Genomic DNA, 6,079 nt, shown 5'->3' on the forward strand with positions numbered 1-6,079 from the left:
AGATCACAAAATGTGATCTATGCCATAAAATGTCCGTGCAACTTGATCTACATCGCACAGACAACACAAATGATCAAACAATGCATCATCCAGCACAAGAGCCGCATCAACTGTAAAACCATGTTAGCCCCATTGGTATCACATCACCTACAACATGACCATCTCGATACGGACATGCAGTGGCAAGTAATTAAAAAACCTACGTTGCCCATTCGAGGGGGAGATATCAGAATTCTCCTCAATAAGGCTGAGTGCAAATGGATGACGATTTGTGATTCCATCAATAAAGGACTAAACACCATTGACGAATGGAATAGTACAGTCACCACTTAAACCTGTCTACTTTGGTGTCCTGAACTACCTTAGAGCTGCGCCTTCCGTTCAACCCTTCCCCCACCACTGGTCCCCATACCCAACAACATAGCCTTACCCATTCATCTCCTTATATCTTCCACCTCAGCTCAGCAATGTCTAGCTATAACTCTATTGCACTTCTACCCCCAAACCCCCCCTTCCCCCAACCCCCCTTCCCCATCATATGTGAGCAGACTGTGTTTTCTCTTGGATATGTTCCTCCATACAAGGTGTAGCAATTAATTGTTCCCTCCTACGAGTGTTTCCGTATGCTCCAACAGTTCAATTTACTTGTTACAGATCGCCTTGAATTATGAATGGACGGTTTTTAATTCTGATTATGTTCCTTATCACAATAATCCCTAAGCGTGTGTTTCAACAATATGTTTATTAATTCTATGTCAGGACGGAGGCGAGGATTATGCAGTCCTTTCTTCTCTTTATTATAATCAGCACTTCAAAGAAAAGCCAATCAAAACATTTTTTCTTGAACCACAACTCCCATGAGCACATGGGAAAACAGTGTCCATAGCAACCAGCAACCAATGATGGCTCCGTCCGCCGTATAACTAGCCATGACGTCCTCTTCTATTCCTCTTTCTTCTCTGCTCGTCAGATAAGTCAAACCTTTTATCTTCCTGACGTTTGGTGTCTTGTGTAGATTAAATTGTTTTGCTTGTGCAATAGCGCTTGCTTTGCGGTGCGCTTGATTTGCTTTAGCCCCTCGGCAGTTCGACGTGCGTCAGGCGCTGCTTGCGCCGTCTCTGCCGTTTCCCTCATCGCGGGCTCTGTGGAGAGCGTCTTCGCTTCCCCTTAGCTCCGTTGGGCGCCGCTGTTCGGGTTAAGGCTGCGACTGCGGCGCTTGCCCCTCGGATCGGTGCGCTGAGGCAGGTTTTCACCTGACTCACCAACCCTCGCCTGACACCGGGCCGGTGTAGCTGAGCGCCCTCGTGCGCGACGCCCTCTAGTGGCGGTTGTCAGTCACCGCACCCTTAGTTGACAGCGGTACTGTCTGAGCACCGGCGAGGGGGCTACCTTCTGTACTTGAGTAAAGGTGTTTAGTGCTCTCACCCTCACACGATGCAGACTGCTGATCAGTCAGCTCCCCTCACTCAGGGGACGGAAGATCCTGGCTGTTCCCAACCACTGCCGCCGGCGGTTGGCCGCGCGTTGTCACAGGCGCTGGATTCGGTGCTGGCTCCTTTGCGGGAGAGTGTGGAGGCCCTCACTCAGAGTATCCCCGGGGTGTTCAGTGGCGCAGTGCCTGCGAACCGCGGAACTAAGGGCGTGCAGGGGGGAGGGAAAAAGTCGGCGAAGCGTCACGCGGGGCACTTGGAGGAGTTCGACCGCCTGAGGGAATCCTTCCATAAAAGTGCGCGGACGCTTAAAAATTTACCCTGCCGGGAGGGATTCTTCCCCGGAGATGATGGCGACGAGGTCGCCCCGAATTCAGACCTAGATGATGGTTTCCCCTTGGAGGGAGAGGGTGTAACCGAGGACGAGACCTCCTCGGACGATGAGGATGAGGGCTCAGGACGCCCTTGGCGCCCTGCGTCGCACTCCTCTGGGTCCCTGGAAGGGGATGACAAAGTCCCGGACATGTTCGATCCGGCGAGGATCTATCATCCGCGCTCGTCGGAATGGACCCCGGATCCCAAGGTGGCGGCGTATGTAGCCAGTAAAGTGCGCCAGCCCCTGGAAAAAGAGGTTAGGACCCGCATGCGGGGTGAATGCCCTCGACCTAAACTGGAGGGCAGAGTGGCAGCCACCCCTGATATTGACGAGAAGCTGTACGCGTTCTTCGCCAAATTTATGAAAGACCCCAGGAAGGGTATCGATCGCTCCTGGCGCAGCTGCCAGGATAAGCTCCTGGACGCCGTGGGCCCCGTCACCCAGATCATCCAGTTGGCCGAGAGGGCCAAGGAGTCGGGGTCTCCGATGTCCACGGAGGTCGTGGCAGGTTGGGCTCAGCGGGCCCTATGCTTCCTGGGGAACGCAAATTGTGCGTTGGCGGCAGAACGGAGGAGATCCCTCCTCATTAAAATAGATCCGAAGCTAGGGGATCTAGCCACGTCAGAGGCAGGCCCGGTTGCACAAGGCAGGCTTTTTTGGGGAGCCGTTTATTAGGGAACTCAACAAGTTCGTAACAACTTTCTCTGCACTCGACAGAGCACAAACGTCCATAAAAAAGATTTTTCCGGGACGGGTTTTTGCTGGGGCCGGACGAGGACGGGGTCGCTCCTCCGGCCGTCAGCCCCAGCAAGGCCCTAACAACAAGGCCCAGCAGCGCCGTAATAATGGCTGGAGTGATGGACGCCAGGGGAACTTCTACCCTAGCAGAGGCGCCGGCCGAGGGCGCGGCAGAGGTTACCACGGTGGTGCAAACGCACCAGGAGGCCCCTCCGGTGAGTGTTACCCTTTTTTCCCCAGTCGTTCTGGGAGGGAGGCTTCGGGATCATCTCCACAACTGGAGCAAAATCTCCTCGGACCCGTGGGTACTTCAGACAGTCAAGGGGTTCAGGATAGAGTTTTATGGCACTCCCCTACAGAGGGTTCGCCCTCGTCCCTTGGTTTTTTCCTCAGAGGACAGACGTCTTGTCGACACAGAAATTGCAGATCTCCTCAAAAAAGGCGCGATTCGCAGAACGCGCCTGCACCCTTCGGGCTTCCTCAGCAATATTTTCCTGGTCCAGAAAAAGGACAAAGGGTTTCGCCCAGTTATCAACTTGCGAGAATTCAACGAGTGGTTGGTCTACCGCCACTTCAAGATGGAGGGCATCCATCTTCTCCGAGACATTCTCCTTCAAGGGGATTGGATGGTCCGTCTGGACCTGAAAGACGCGTATCTCCCGGTACCGGTCTTTCCCCCTCACAGGCGCTTCCTTCAGTTCATGTGGAACGAGAACGTTTACGAATTTCAAGCCCTTCCGTTCGGCCTCTCGTCGGCCCCATGGTGCTTTACGAAGCTCCTTCGGCCGGTGGTGGAAACACTACGCGAGAGGGGGGTTCGGATGATCATATACCTCGACGACATCCTGATCATGGATCAATCGTCGGATCGTCTGCGGTCACACTTGACCATGACTATTGCCCTGCTCCAGGACCTGGGTTTTGTGGTGAATGCCCCGAAATCGGATCTCCTCCCGAAGAAACAAATCTCTTTCCTGGGCTTCCTCATAGATTCCGATGCGGCGAGTCTCAGTCTCCCGCAGCAGAAGGTGAACAAGATCCGCAAGGAACTTTCACAGACCCTGAGGAAGGACAGGATCTCCCTTCGACAGCTGGCCCGTGTTGTGGGCCTGCTCTCCTCCTCGATCCAAGCGATCTTTCCGGGCCCACTACACTACAGGGCTCTTCAACGCCTGAAGGCACAACACCTCCGGAAAGGCCTGACTTATTCCGAACTCATCTCCCTCACGGAGGAAACGAGGACGGAACTGCGATGGTGGATAGAACACATGAGTGCGTGGAACGGGAGAGCGATCTTCGGATCCAGCCCGGACCTGATCATAGAATCGGACGCCAGCAGAGAGGGCTGGGGAGCCCGTTGCGGAGAGATCACGATGGGGGGCCGTTGGTCGGAGGACGAACTCCGTCTCCACATCAACTGCCTGGAGCTTTTGGCGGGCTCCTTTGCGATCAAGTCTCTGACGCAGAACAAAGTGTCGTGCTGTATTCTGCTACGCATGGACAACATGTCAGCGGTTCAGTATATCATTCGCCTGGGTGGACCTCGGTCCAAGGCCTTAGCGAACATGGCGAAGGACTTCTGGCACTATTGCCTGGAGAAACAGATTTCTGTCTCGGCGGAATATCTCCCAGGCACGCAGAACTCAATAGCGGACTGGCACTCCAGAAACTTCCTGGACTTCAGCGATTGGAGGCTGCACACAGCGGTCTTTCAGGCCCTGCAGGGAGCGTGGGGTCCGTTCACGCTGGACCTGTTTGCCTCCAGGCTCAACCGTCAACTTCAGAGGTTCGTGAGCTGGAGGCCGGACCCGGAGGCGGTCGCGGTCGATGCCTTTTTACAGGACTGGTCGACGGAACAAGCGTACGCCTTCCCTCCTTTTCTCATGATTCCTCGAGTAGCGGCTCAGGTTCGCAGCCAGCAAGCTTCCCTGGTCCTAGTGACCCCCTTTTGGCGGGCTCAGGCATGGTTTCCCTCACTGCTGGAGCTGTCTTGGGACTGTCCAATTCAACTGCCCTCGTTTCCGTCGCTACTTTCGGGGCCTCTGGGAGAGGGGCACCCGCTGGTACTTCAAGGGACCCTGGTCCTCATGGCATGGAGGATTTCCGGGGTCGGTGGCAGGACGACCGCCTTTCGGCGGGAGCAGCAGAGCTCATCAGCAAGGCCTGGGCCCCTGGTACGATCAAGAGGTACCGATCGGCTTGGCAGCGGTGGCGTCGTTGGTGTCTGGGAAGACACGCCGATCCGGTGGGGGCCGACATTACCCTCGTTCTGAATTTCCTGGCTGAACTGTCCGACTCGGGGTTGGCGTATCGGTCCATTAATTCTTTCAGGTCCGCCATTTCGGCAGGACATGTTCACGTCGATGGACGCCCGGCGGGAGAACACCCTTGGGTTTGCAAACTTATGAAAGGCGCCAGGCTTTCGGCTCCTCCCGAGCCCAGGTACTCCAATCTCTGGGATGTCAATATCATTCTCAGGTTCCTTACCTCTTGGCGTGATAATAGCTACCTGTCTAGGAAAGAACTGTCAGCGAAGCTGGCTATGTTGCTGTGTCTGATTTCATGTAAACGAGTCTCTGACGTGCGAGCGCTAGACGTCTCGGCACGCGTATTTACTCCGGAAGGGGTAACGTTCACGGTGGCTAGGCGTACAAAGACTAGCATCAGGTCAGTATCGTACCCGTCCTTCTCAGATCACCCTAAATTGTGCGTGGTGCGTTGCCTCAAGGCGTATGAAGACATGACCGAGGATTGTCGCCCACCGGGAGAGCGTCAACTCCTCATTGCTCTGAGGAAACCTTTTAAAGCGGTTTCATCCCCGTCTATTGCCCGATGGGTCCGTTGGCTTATGGCCGAGGCGGGCATAGATGTGACCACGTTCGGAGCTCACTCTGTTAGAGGTGCCATGGCTTCTAAAGCCATTCAGGTAGGTGGTAGATTAGAGGACATTATGGCGGCAGCAGACTGGTCCTCGGAGTCTACCTTCAAAAAGTTTTACTTCAAGCCTATCTATGGCGCAGCAGAGCTTGTTGTGGATAAGCTTTGAAACTGCATAATCCTCGCCTCCGTCCTGACATAGAATGCGAAATTTCCTAGCTAACGTAACGGAAAGTTTCAATTCTATTAAGGACTAGGAGGCGAGGATTATCCCACCCGAGCCGGGGCGGCCTCGTCCCCCCCGTGTACCTTCGTATGTCAGTAAGTACTACTTTTTGAATTATATTGCAAACGGGTTATACTATGCATTGTGAGGATCACTGTTTTTTACCATGTCAGTTAACTGATTTGCAATCTATACTGTTTATGCATGAGTCATGCTTCGTAGTTTTCTACATGCTATGTATTGATGTGCCTCGCTTCTGGTCAGAAGGACTGGATAACGTTTTCCTTATTTACTTTAGGACACGACCAGAAAGAATGAGGTGTGTTACGAAACTGTCTGCCTCACAGAGAAGACGAGGAATAGAAGAGGACGTCATGGCTAGTTATACGGCGGACGGAGCCATCATTGGTTGCTGGTTGCTATGGACACTGT

The 6,079-nt window shown here is 54.0% G+C and overlaps 1 pseudogene; it reads left to right on the forward strand.

The window, feature by feature from the left end:
* The first annotated feature begins 1,434 nt into the window (after positions 1-1,434).
* On the forward strand, positions 1,435-5,590 carry LOC147678043 (uncharacterized; annotated as a pseudogene).
* Positions 5,591-6,079: the final 489 nt, after the last annotated feature.

Source organism: Lissotriton vulgaris, chromosome 12, assembly GCF_964263255.1.
Source record: "Lissotriton vulgaris chromosome 12, aLisVul1.2, whole genome shotgun sequence".
Lineage (NCBI taxonomy): Eukaryota > Metazoa > Chordata > Amphibia > Caudata > Salamandridae > Lissotriton > Lissotriton vulgaris.